We start from the raw sequence: 13,162 nt of genomic DNA, 5'->3' as shown, positions 1-13,162 counted from the left end.
CACAGTCCAGATGTGGACACAGCACATCTGTTCCAGCCAGTGATCATTACCCGTCACTGCAGGCACGGCTGCCCACGACCGCGGTGGGAAGCCTCTCCCAGCCCAGGGCCCCAAGCCCTCCGTGTCACGACCCTGGGCCAGGCCCCTGGGAAGCCCCATTCCCATTTTCTAGAGAAGCCCCAGAAAACCCAACACCTGATTCTGTTCCACTTCCTGAAGGTGAAGCCTGTAGCCCAGGATAGGGACAAGAGGAGCAGCTGGAAGACAAATTTGAGGCCAGTGGGTCTAAGTGACAACACAAGCCTTGCTTGGTTTGATGGAGTGACAGTTTTTAGGAAAGGCAACGCCGGCGTCAGTCCCTTCCCGGTCCTGAGTATCTGTGGGGGTAGCAAGTCTGAAATAATAGTTTGCCTTTAGCCTGAAAGAATGGCCAGATTTTCCCCTCTTCTCCTTTCTAAGTGCAGTAGACACTCTTCCACTTTTCTCTCCAATTCTGGATATAGAATCAATGCACTTGACCTTAGTATTTCGTCTATCACGGAGGTCCGAGGATCCCATTTAAAGATCTCGCTCTCCTTGCCTCCATTTCAAGTCTGATCAACCCCCGCGTGGTCCCCTGTTCCACGTCTGTAGTGGCGATTTCTCAGCTTTCTCAGGACGCCCGTTCCTGAAGTTGCACGCAGCGCTTTCTCCTGTAGGGCTCGGGCAGCCAGGAAGAGCTTTGGTGGAGCCGGTATTGTGTCTGCAGAGTTTTAATTTTATCCCGTAGAGTCATTCCTGAAGCCTTGCTTAGCACCAGGGATGAGGCCAGGGACCTCCCAGACTCTGCAGCACCAGGACCGACCTACTGAGCAATCACTGTGCCCAGAGCCTTTTCTAGATGCTGTACGTGTACTGATGCAGGGAACAGACCCAGAGAGAGCCCACCGTCTCCACTGCCTTATGAACACGCTTACGAACACTTCCTGCCGCAGACCTCAAGACTCCCGTGGCCAAAAGGGAAAACAAATGGAGGCTACACATTGCTCTTTGAATTCTTCCTTCTCCATCCCCAACCCCTTTTCTCTTGGACCACTTGGCAACCACATCTTCCTTACGGTGGTCTAGACCTTCTGTTGGGCAGGCCAACGGAAGAGGGCCCCTTCCCTTGTCATCTCAGTGAAGACTAAGTTGGCTCAATTATCCGAGAGTGGTAGTGGATTCCAAGCTTGTTCCCCACCCAAGCTGGATTCTTGGTTAAGATAGGAACATAATTATTTCCTCTAAGTATAACTAACATCAGGTAGGGGTTTTGTTTAATTAGCATTTGATGAATGGAGGAATGGTATTCAAGTCATTAGAAGCCTTGTAGGAGAGAGTAATTTGAGATCAGTGAAGACTGGACAGTGAATAAGTAGCTTGAGCCTGAGGGGTGCCTGGGGGGCCCAGTCAGCTGAGTGTCCACCTCTTGATTTTGGCTCAGGTCCTGATCTCAGGGTCATGAGGTCAAACCCTGCATCGGGCTCCTCCTTTCAGCAAGGAATCTGCTTGAGATTCTCTTCCTCTGCCTCTTCCTCTATCCCTCCCCCCACCCTCTCTCTAAAATAAACAACAAAAAATTAAAAAAAAAAATCTTGAGCCTGACAAATCCACAGGAATCCCTATGCATGAGGAGGAAATGCGGTTGGGGAAGAGGAGGAGGGCATGATCCGTAGCGTGACTGGCGGTGCAGGCATTGGCCTCCGGCCTTCTGGAACTGCAGGTGGTTTGGGGCAGCTTCAGGGCAGGGTCCTCCTTCCTGCTCCCAGTTTCTGAGGAGTGCACCCCTAAGAATGCGGTTCTCAGATGAGAAACAAATTCAAAAATGTGCATTATTCCTGCATAACATTTATTGGGTTCATTTACAAATAGCGAAATAGAAAAGCACATTTAATCAATAAATTTTTTTTCTACCATAATCACTCTAGGGCAACGTTGAGAGGGATCAAGTGGTGTCAAAGGGAGAGATTTGGGAGGTGGAGAAGAGAAAAAAAGTTTGAAGAGAGGGACAAACCCTGGCAGCAGCCCTAAGGACCCGCAGGATCTCCCAGAATCCAGCGGAGGGCCCGATGCCCCCTTCAGCACGGCTCTGCTAGGGCCGGCGGGGCCCAATGCCACGTGACTTGAGGTTCCCATAGACCCTCACGCTGCTTCTTAGTAAAATGGGGTCGTGTTGCCATTTCAAAAATATATTTTAAAAATGAGGTTCCTTTTGGGAGTTAGAGGAAAACCTGGTTCCCATTATATTTTGAGCACGTTTTCAGAAAATTCAGGGAGATGAGCAAAGCACCGGACCTCGCCCCCTTGTGAGGCCGATCTGACGGCAGTCAACCTGCCAGCCCGCACGGGAGCCAACTCTCAGAGAATCTGATAGAAGACGTATTGACATCTGCTGCCTGACCATGCGTTGTCACTGTGAATAAAAGACTAAAACAATATCATGATAAAAATAATTAATAAAATTTAATATTTATACAATATAATATGTAACTTTATTAAAAAGGAATAAACATTAAAACATCATAAAATCCAGACCTTCTGCGCGTGCCTCCTGACACAATTCTCAGGCTGTGCCTCACACTTGCTACCCCAAAGGAGAAAGTTTGATTTTCCCAGACACACAACATTTTTTATTAATTTTGAGCTGAGACCCCAAAACCTGTGTTTTTAAAAGACATTTTTAAAAAGACGTTATTTATTTATTTGACAGAGAGAGAGAGAGAGAGAGCGCAAGTAGGCAGAGCGGCAGCAGGGGGAGGGGAAGAAGCAGGCTCTCTGCTGAACAGGGGGCCCCCGCACGGGGCTCGATCCCAGGACCTTGAGATCATGATCTGAGCCGAAGGCAGACGCTTCACCGACTGAGCCACCCAGGCGCCCCTCTAAAAGACATTTTGACCCATTTGTTCCTTTTTTTCTTTTTTTGTATGTCACATTTCAGGTGTTTTTTTTTTTTTTTTCTTTCCTTTCCATTTTAAACCAGCCCGGAAGTACACGGGGGGGGGGGGGGAACGCTGAGCTAAAGAGAGGTCCGCCTGGTGCACGTCCCCCGAAGCCCGTGCAGCCCGGAACCGGGGGAGCCTGTAAAAGCTGGAGAATGCGGGCGTCGATCCCGCTACCTCTCGCATGCTAAGCGAGCGCTCTACCGCCTGAGCTAATTCCCCCTGACGTCCTGGTTCTTTAGCCTATTTCTATCACCTTGACGCAAATTTCATTCCAGTGCCACTTGCGTTTCCGGGTTGTTCCACCCTTAGGAAACCTCACTCCACCAACGCAGAGCTTGTCAGAGACAGCCTGGGACCCGGAAGGCACCGAGCACCCCTGCTTGGGGAGGGGAGGGGATGGGAGGGGGCAACCCCCTGCGGGAGAGCTCCTTCTCTGCTGCAACCGGCCTCTGGGGGTTAGATGAGCCGGACGGGGTCCCTCGTGAGCACAGTTCCTCCAGTGCTCTGTTGAGCGCATCGCACTTCAATACCACCTTCCGCGGCCCACCCCACAAACCCGGGAATAAACCCAGATATCTTTCCACTTACTGTTCCTTCAAATAATTCATCTTTTATCTCGTTTCTATTCTATTAGTTGTTTAATTGTGTCTCCATTAGGGCAGTTGAGATTCTCCTGTTATCGATTTCTTCCTTGAGTTTCGGGCTTACCTACTGAATTCTAGGTCACTAAATCTACAATGCTTTTTTTTGAAGAAGTGACTGCACTGGGGAACTCATTCATGGTGATTTATTTTACAGTGGCCCATATTGTGATGCCTATTTTTTAAAATATCGACATGATTGAAGCATAATTTATACACAACATGCACACACTTCAGTGAATTTTGACAAATGTATACACGCAAGTGACCACCGCCACAATGAGGACATAGGATCGTTTCGTCCCCTGCGTTTGCTAGAGTCGCCGTGACAAGTACCAGAAGCTGGGCGGCTCGAAACAAACACGCGCGGTCTTCGTCCTGGAGGCCAGACGTCTGGAGTCCAGGCTTCCGACGGCGCACGCTCCGTCTCTCCTTGGTTCTTGCTCTTGAATTTCCCTGGCTTCTCTCGCGCGTGTTTGGAGATCGCGCCCAGCCTTGTCGCCTGCGCGCGTTGTGCATCCTTTTTACTGCTGGCGAGCGTGGCCCAGCGACCGCGGCTGGCCTTTGGTCTTGTCCGGAGCAGGTGTCTGAACAAACCAGCGCCGGGACTATTCGAGCCGAGCTTGCGTCGTCCAGCCCGGTGCGTAAACTCCCGTGTTGAGTCCTAGGGCTTTCCCGAAGTCTCGATTTGTTCATCTCTCGATTTGTCCTCTTTCCTCACCACGAGGGCCACCCAGCCCAGGCTGCAGCACCGTCGGGGGCCCTGAGCTACGAAAACCCTCGGCGAATAGAGAAAACGTTCTCCTTTTACCAACAAGAAAGCCGAGGAGTGACAGGACTTCTCTAACTTTACCCAAGCTAAGAGAAGTGGGGTCCGACACCGAGTTTGCTCTGTCAGTGGCAGGACCCGCACGGGTACGACTCCCTAACCCACCACAGGGACTGAGGTGTCGGGAGGCGCGCGGGGCTCGGCTGACCTGGGGCTGGGTGTCCTGTGGGGTTCGCGCCTGGCCCCGCACGTGCGGAGTCTGGGAGCGGCAGCGATCGCCGCAGCCTTCACCCCTTGGTGGGGGGGGGCGGCTAGGGAGGTCTCCCAGGCCGATCGCCGAGGGGCGGCTCTGCGCGCGGGAAGAACAGGGAATCCAGGTGACAGCACGGGCGCTGGGGCGCCGAGAGGCCTCCGTCCCCGCTGCCCTTCTGCTTCCCAGGCCCTGCTCCCGGCGCGCTGAAAACTGCAACGGTCCGTGTAAAGCCCGCAGAGGGCTCGGGGTCCCTGTCAGCGTCTCTCTCAAGGCCCCCCGACCGGTCTGAGAGAGTGGGGGGGGGGTCTCCTGGCTGTCCAGGGATTTCAGCGAGTGCCCCAGGCTGAAGGTCTGCCTGCCTGCCTTCCTTCGTTCCCGTCTTTCCTTCCCTCCTTCCTTCCCCTTCCTTCCTTCTCAGCACTATTATTGCTATTATTATTGAAGGACAGTTGACAGACAACGCTGTGTTCACTTCCGGTGTAGCACCTAGTGATTCCACAATTCTAGACACGTTCCTCAGTGCTCATCCTAAGTGTGGTCACCATACAACATTATTACACTATTATTCACTATATTCCCTATGCTGTACTTTTAATCTCTATGACTTATTTATTTTATAACCAGAAGTTTGTACCTCTTAATCCCCTTTATCTATTTCATCACCCCCACTCCTCTGTACCCACTAGTTTATTCTCTGCATTTATGAGTCTGTTTCTTGTTTTGTTTTGCTTTTTGTTGTCGTTGGTTGTTTTTTTAATTCCACATGTAAGTGAATCATATATTTGTCTTTCTCTGTCTGACTTATTTCACTTAACATAATACCCTCTAGGTCCATCCATGTTGATACAAATGGTAAAGGTCTCATTCTTTTGTGTGTGTGTGTGGCTAATATTCCATCGCGTGTATATACGCGTCACATCTTCTGTATTCACGCACCTGGTGATGGCCGCTTGGGCCGCTTCACACCTTGGCTGTTGTAGATGCTGCTGCCGAGAGCACAGGGCTGCAGATATCTTTTCAATTAATGTTTTCATTTTCTTTGGGTCATGGAATTACTGGATCATACAGTATCTCTATTTTAATTTTTTGGGGGAGCCTCCATTGTGTTTGCCCCAGCGGCTACACAGTTTACATTCCCACCAACGGCTCACTGGGGTTCCCTTTTCTCCACATCCTGGTCACCCTGCCTCACGTTCGTTTTTGTTTTTCTGACAACTTAAAAATATTTGTTTCAGTTTTTTTTTTCAGGTTCCAAGGTGTTTGACCCGTGTGTGTGTGGGGGGGGGGGTCACTGGGTTTGGTCACCAAGTTCAAAATTCGGAGGCAAGGAGAGGAAGAGCTTTTCTCTGCGTCCTGCACTTTCATGGGAGAAATTCGCAGGCAAACAGATGAAGATACGGAAACGCATCAACATTCCAGGTGCTCTCGAGATTCTGGAACAGTCGTGGGACACTGGCACACGGGAAAGCATACTCATTCCACGCCCCAAGTTGGTGCCGAGTGTACAACGCGCAGCATTACGACTGAGCAATAAAGTAACTGCTGCTCCTCGGCTTCGAGGGCGGGACGGCTCCGCTCGATGGCGCCGCGACCGCGCGGGTTTCTGGACTGTTCCTCCCTCTGACTTTTCCTTCCCCTTTCTGGGCGTCAGCTGGCAGACCAGATGCCAGGCACAGGAGGATATGCGTTTTCTCGACTCCTTTTCTCGCGGCTTTCTTTCCTGTGCTCTTTCCGCCTCTGCCCAGGGCTGGGCCCGCAGTGGGTCTCGGAGGAGGAGGGAGGGGGAGAGGGAGGAGGAGGGGGAGGAGGGAGGGGGAGAGGGAGGAGAGGGAGGAGGGAGGGGAGAGGGAGAAGGAGGGGAGGGGGAGGGGGAGGGGGAGGGGGAGGGGGAGGGGGAGAGGGAGGAAGAGGAGGGAGGGGGAGAGGGAGGAGGAGGGGGAGGCGGCGGCGGCAGGGGCGGGGGAGTGCCAGGCCGAGCGTGTGCTCCGGGTGCCGGGTGCCGGAGGATTGGCGAGGGCGTTTGCACCGAGGGGCGGTGCCTAGACCTCTGCAAGCCGAGGCGCCCGGACAGGCCGGGCTGTGACAAGGGGATTGGAGAGACAGAGGCAAGTCCGAAAGTCACGAGAAGAGACAGGACACGAGCAGAGTGGTCCAGGCACCGAGGGGCGCACCTGTCGTAAGAGCAAGGCAGCGGGCTGACCTCCTTCCTTTACTCCGTAAATCCGCCACGGCCACCGTGCCACGAGGTCCTGGGTCCCGTGGGTGTGCCTGGGCGTCGCACGGCCCTACCACGCCCCGGGCTGCCAGCCCCATTCATTACCCAAGACCCCAGACGCTTCCGAAACCGAATCCCAGTGAGCTCCTGTGCGGGAGACCGGGCCCGCCAGGCGGAAACACGCAGGCGGCGGGTCTCTATGCCTTCTCTTGGGAGCAGAGCGGGTCCACCTCGTCCCACCGCGACATCCGCGGAGCTCCCTGCGGGTCTGCCTCAGTCTGAACTTAAAGGCGGAGTCTTTCTGTGCTCAAGGCGTCCATGGACTTAACATGTTTCAAGAAGAAATGCTGACACAAAGACTGCAGTGGGACGTGTTTGTCCAAAGTGACTTTTGCAAATAGAAATATGGCCGTGCTTTCCCGAACTCGGTAAAAATGGGGGTAGAGATAAAATTCTGCCTTTAAGGGAAAATGGGTGGAGAACCCAGTGGGAATTGTGCAAGAAGCCGCGCGTAGAGGAGCAGGTGGAGGGCGAGGGGCGATAATTTCGACTTCCGCCAGTTATTCGACGGGAATAAGCTCTGGAAGCAAAGGGGAAGGGAGGCAAAGGAACGGGCCAGAGGAAGGATGCAGTGTGGTGAGGTTGTGTTTTAAATGAGATGGTCAGGAAAACCCAAGGTCGTGAAACACCTAAGCAGGTGACATTTGAACTTTCCTTGCGTGGTACTGTATTTTAACTCAAATTTCGGGCTTAGAATGAACTGGGGATCATAACTTCTTCCAAGCTCCAAGATGAATTCAAAGAGAAAACTCCCTTTCAAAGTATTTGGAATAATATTGATCTTTAATATGTAGCTAGGGAGAGGGGGGTCCACACAGCATTCGGCCGGTTAGCTCAGTTGGTTAGAGCGTGGTGCTAATAACGCCAAGGTCGCGGGTTCGATCCCCGTACGGGCCAAAGGTGCTTTTTGTCCCCACTTCATAAAAAATGCTGTGTTCTAAAAACCCCTAAGAGATTAAGAAAGTAGATTAATGTATGCCCGTTAATCTTGACAGGGTGTAGAGCGGTCAGCTGTGGTTTTGTGGTCGTGATTTCTTGTCCTGGGAGGATCAGATGAGAAGGGAATTTAAAAGACATGAGATTCCAGAAGGGAACTGAAATCGGGGGCAATGTGAAAAACAGAAACGATGGGCTTTCTCATCTTCTTACATTTCCCAAGATATCCAGAGATTCCTCAAGGATGACTAGCTTCTCAGGTGATTTTTTTCTAGTTACACACCTGCTTACTTGCAGATAGCTGTCTGTCCTTGGCCTGAGCAGGGCAAAAGCGCCTTTCAGGGCAACTCAGGCCCCAGCCTTCGCCCCCTTCTTCACTCCAATTTCCTCTTTTTTTCTCACACTCAACTCCAGGGGGGCTGGCCTTAAGGAGATGTTTCATACAGATCGCCCAAACTTTCACGGCCCTTTGCCTGACCAGTTACTTGTTAGACCCAAAACCATTTTCCAGGAGGCATCTTGTCCCTGATGCCTTTCCCAGTTTTCTGAGGTTGGGGTGTTCCTTCCACAGCTCCCAGAGATCCAGGAGAACCTCTCTTCTGTGGCATTTACCGAGTTGTGAATGTCTGTAGCTCGGCCATCTTTCCCGTGAGATTGTAAGGGCCTTGGGGGCAGGATGCTCACTGCCTAGTGCTAAGTACTTTTCAAAGTCTGCATGATGATAGAAGAACAAAAGAAATGTGTGCAGGCCTGAAGGAGAGAGTGTGGCTGGTGCTTCAAATGGACCTCCCAGGCCTGTGGGATCATGCTATCTGAACACAGCGCACTGAGGTCCAGTGGGGGGTGGACTACGGGACATGGCGATTGTCCCACTTCTCTGCGTTTCCTTCTGGTATCATTTTTGTTGTCTCACAATTTGGCTAACTCTTTTCTAGTCCTTCTGCTAACAAGGGTTCCTCTGTTTTACCTTCAAATGAGGATGTATTTCTTTCACCTTTAAGTCCGAAGGATAGTTTTGCTCTACTTAGCCTTCTGGGGTTAACGGGTCTTTTCTTTCAGCATTTAATAAATGACATGTCATTTCTTTATGGTCCTTATGGTTTCTGATGAGAAATGCATAATCATTCAGATTGTAGTTTCCCTTTTGTTTCTGTCTTGACAATTTCAAGGATTTTTCCCCCTATTGTTTCCAGGAGCATAATTGTGATATGTCTGGGTGTGGATTTATTCAGGTATATCCTGCTTGAGGTTTGCCGAACTTCTTGAATCCGATTTGTCTTTTGTCAAATTTGGGAATTTTTCAGCCAGTAAGAATTCGATTTTCTTGTTTTCAAGAATCTCTTTCTCCTCTTCTGGGCCTCCAATGATGTCAATAGAATTTCTTTGTTATTTTCCTATTTGTCCCTGAGACTCTGTCCATCTTTTAAAAGACACTTTCCTCTCTGTCGTTTAGATTGGGTCATTACTATTGTTCTATCTTCATATTCACTGAACTTTCCTCAGTCATCTCCTGCTGCTGAGAAAATCCAGTGTTTTTGTTCATAAGTTTGGTTAATACACTTTCCAGCTCTGAAATTTCAATGGATTTACATCTTCAGATGATTTGTTAAGATGTTCTAACATTCCATTCATTTCAAAGAATTCTCGCCCTGAATTCTTGGACATTTAGTCATCACGGCTTTAAAGTGTTTGCCAGATGATTCTAACATCTGTGTCATCCTAGAATTGGTATCTGTAGATTCTCTCCTTCCAGTGATTTAGGACTTTCTTGATTGTTCATCTGCTGATTAGTTTCGGACTATAACCTGGCCATTGATATGTTATTAAGACTTCGTGTCTCACTTAAGTCTTAGGGAGAATGCTGCCGGTTTTATTTTTATAGGCGCTTTGCCTTGTGTTCAGGTTCCCAGCCCCAAGCAGCCTTCTAAGTTGTGGTTTCAAGGTCTGTTCCGTGTTCAAAGCCTTTACGATGCGATTTGGAGGTCTCTGGAGTGTGTGCAGCTCTGCGGCCAGTGTAGACTTGGGCAGTGGGCTACCACAGCAGTTCTCAAAGTCTGCGCTGTGTTGTTTAAGCTCAGAGACTTTTGCTCACTGCTCCAGAGTGCCTTCGAGAACTTATAAATAACTTCACGTGTTGGCTTTCCGTGTGTCTTCCCCAATATGTTCTGCTTCCCTGGGGCTCACCGTCTCAGTCTGCTGACAAGAAAGTTGGCCCCTTGTGTCCCCGCTCTGCCCAGTGCTTCTCAAGGCTGAGCCGCATGGAAGGCCAAGCTGCAGGAGAAATGGAGAAAGAGAGCGGCTGGGTATGTCCCTTGGGGTCGTAGCTCCTCTGAAGAAACAGAAAACAAATTACAAACAGATAGATCTGCTTACCCAGCGTAGGCAGAGCGAATGAGGGCTTGCCTTGAACCTGCCCAGGGGTCCCATGGAAAAGCAGCGTCCAAATGATTGTGTTCAAAATGTCTAATACTTTCTCAATTCGTTCAATAGGCTGGCAGATGCGGGGTTGTGAGCTGGAGATCTGAGTGGAAACGGTAAAAGCTGGAGAATGTGGGCGTCGATCCCACTACCTCTCACATGCTAAGCGAGCGCTCTACCGCCTGAGCTAATTCCCCTGTCCTCTTGGGTCCTTTCGCCAGGTTTCCACCTTTCCCGTCTTCACTTCCTTGTCCACTATTCTGAGCAGCCCCAAATACGGGGAATGTCAAAGCCTTTAATATGAAACCGGGGCGTATCTTCTCCCACATGACCTCCGCCAGCAAGCGATGGGTACCTATGCCTCTGCCAGAGAAGGAGGCGGAAGCAGCCGTGGGAAAATTCTAGCGCCCCTCCAGCTGCACGATTCAGACTCCGCAGGACTCGAAGAGGACACGTCCCCGGGGGAGGACTCACCGGAACCTTAAGGTGGCGCAGCTAGCTCAGGATGGTTTTCTATTTCTTAAAGACAAAACAAAAATGAAAACACAACAACAAAAGGGGCAGTTTGACTCGTTCCTTTCGGCTGGAGCTGCCTGGGAGAGAAGTTGGCGGTGATTTCTCCCCGAAGGCAAAAGAAACTGGCTGTTTCCGCCCGGTTTCGAACCGGGGACCTCTCGCGTGTTAGGCGAGCGTGATAACCACTACACTACGGAAACTCGCCTTCTGAGAGAAATCTGAGATCGCTGTTCGATTCTTGCTAAGGCACATATGGAGAGGTTCCATATCCACACCCCGGGAGAGAGCAGAAAAAAATTACAAACAAAACCAAACAAATACCCCAAACCAAACAAACCCAAAAAACCAAACAGGCAGAGCTACAGGAAATAAGAGGAGAAATCAAATCAGAGTAAAGAAGTAAAAAATGGACAGAGAGGGGTGTGGATGAGGAATGAACATAGGGTGTATGTAGGATTTCTTGTCTTAAGAAATACACCTGTTCAGTTGGAGCAGTGTGTGCGTGTGCGTGTGTGTGTGCGTGTGCGTGTGTGTACAGACACGGAGAGGAGGAGAGAGGATTGTAGAGGCTTAAGAACCTTTGAAAAATTCCAGGCAAGTGGTTTACACAATCGAAGTAACATTTTAGGAAAGGTTCTTAATTTGGAATTTAATTTTCAAACTAGAGTTGAAGAGAAAGGAAGGAAGTTACAGAGCTATGAAAGGGGTGGAGTTTATCCTGTTAACTCTTGAGATTATCAATAGCAGGAGTCTTTCTGTGTCGTCAGGGCCCTGTTCGATGCCTGGTATAGCGCACATCCTCCACGAACACCATAGAATGGATGAAGGGATAGATGAATGAGAAGAAAGAGAAAGACTCTGGAGAGGTGTGTGGGAAGGATTTACAGTATTTGTCAAGATGCTGGGTGTAGAGATCTGAGGGGGAAGGAGTCAAAGGTGCTTAGAAGTCTTGAACCAGAGGGCAGATACAGAAGAGATTTTGAATTCATGTCTGATGAATGGAAGAATAAATCCACTCATTTAGTATCTGTTATATGAATGACAGAATGAATGGGTCCTGGCAGATGGGTAAGGAATCTCCTTAAGGAAGAACTACCTAAAGATCTTACTTCTAGTCTTCTTTCATGGCTTTTCTCTAAGAATTTCCCTACTTTCACAATCTTCTTTTTTTTTTTTTCTGACAGTCTGGGTCTGTGTGACCCCCTCCAGATCCGTGCTACTCAGAGACCTCGGACTGACAAATTCTCTTATGCATCCTGTCCCTCTAGGTGACCCTCACCAGCCTTCTTTGCATCCCCAGGCTAAGTGACCCCATAATTCTCATTTACAAATTCATGGAGAGGCCTTCTTCTCACCAGGATCTCTCCAGAGAACAGGAGTAGGAGGTCCACCTTCCCACTAGCCAAAAACTGTGAATCTTGAGTTGGAAATGCCCAGCACGGCCCTGCAGACGATGCATACCCTCTCCACAGCTCTTCTCAGGTTTTCCTCCTTTGTCCACAGCCCAGTGACAAAGGCTAAGCCTGAGCTGCCTCATGTGTAAAATAAGGTAAGGACCAGAAAGGTATAAATTGCCATTTTTTTAAAAAAAAGGCCCAATACTTCCTGGAGTTCAGGAGAAAAGCTCTGGGGATCACAGGTGACTATGAAGAAGGAATGAAGGGTCATAACCAGAGAAAACAGGTGCCTTTCCCACCAGCTCTGAGTGCAAAGAAGACACTCTAACATTTGCCCCAATTGCCACGCTCTAACCCTCTTCTTGACTTATGGTCTTTCTAGGCATGTGCCCTAACTAATTGTATGGGTCTAACCTGGTACCATAGGGTTACTTCACTGCCGTTGAAGGGGACCTGACTAAGGGCAGATCATCTCAAACGTGACTTTGGCAAAAGCAGAGTGAAAAACTAGGAATTCTGTCAGGGGGTGTGGGGGGAAAGAGAGACCTGCGGTGTGTCACCATGAGAACATCTAGCTCTGAAACAATCTCACTATCTTGAATGACAGAAGGCAAATGAAAGGTCCCAACTGGATGCGGGACCCAGTTGAGATGACAGGGCTCTCCCCGAGGTTGTGTATCTCACTATGAAAACAGGGTTGTGATTGTTACCTGACTCAGAACTATGGCCGCCTAGGAGGAGAATGTGGGGCAGCGCCTCTGGGCCTCGACTGTACCGTCATCCCCTCCCGGGGTGGCCCAGGTCACTGGGTAGGGCTTGATCCCTCTCCCTGACTTCCAGACAAAGATAAGATTGGCATAGGGAGACCCTAGGATCCTGGAACGAGGATAAGATCGGGGAAGGAGAAGGAGGAAGAATTTTTAAGAGAACACTGAAACTGGCTTTTACGCAGCATTTAATTTTAAAGAAATTTAAAAATGGGCAGGAAAGATCAACA

The 13,162-nt window shown here is 49.8% G+C and overlaps 3 non-coding genes across 3 annotated transcripts; 1 reads left to right on the top strand and 2 right to left on the bottom strand.

Moving 5' to 3' along the window:
• Nucleotides 1-3,106: 3,106 nt before the first annotated feature.
• TRNAA-AGC (transfer RNA alanine (anticodon AGC)) lies at nt 3,107-3,179 on the bottom strand. The gene has a single exon. It is a non-coding gene; the product is annotated as a tRNA-Ala (tRNA).
• Nucleotides 3,180-7,721: 4,542 nt separating this feature from the next.
• On the top strand, nt 7,722-7,795 carry TRNAI-AAU (transfer RNA isoleucine (anticodon AAU)). Its single transcript has one exon. It is a non-coding gene; the product is annotated as a tRNA-Ile (tRNA).
• Nucleotides 7,796-10,895: 3,100 nt separating this feature from the next.
• TRNAV-AAC (transfer RNA valine (anticodon AAC)) lies at nt 10,896-10,968 on the bottom strand. Its single transcript has one exon. It is a non-coding gene; the product is annotated as a tRNA-Val (tRNA).
• Nucleotides 10,969-13,162: the final 2,194 nt, after the last annotated feature.

Source organism: Ursus arctos, unplaced genomic scaffold (genome assembly GCF_023065955.2).
Source record: "Ursus arctos isolate Adak ecotype North America unplaced genomic scaffold, UrsArc2.0 scaffold_31, whole genome shotgun sequence".
NCBI lineage: Eukaryota > Metazoa > Chordata > Mammalia > Carnivora > Ursidae > Ursus > Ursus arctos.
Note: the sequence above shows the minus strand (reverse complement) of the source record. Positions and strands in the feature narration are given on the sequence as shown.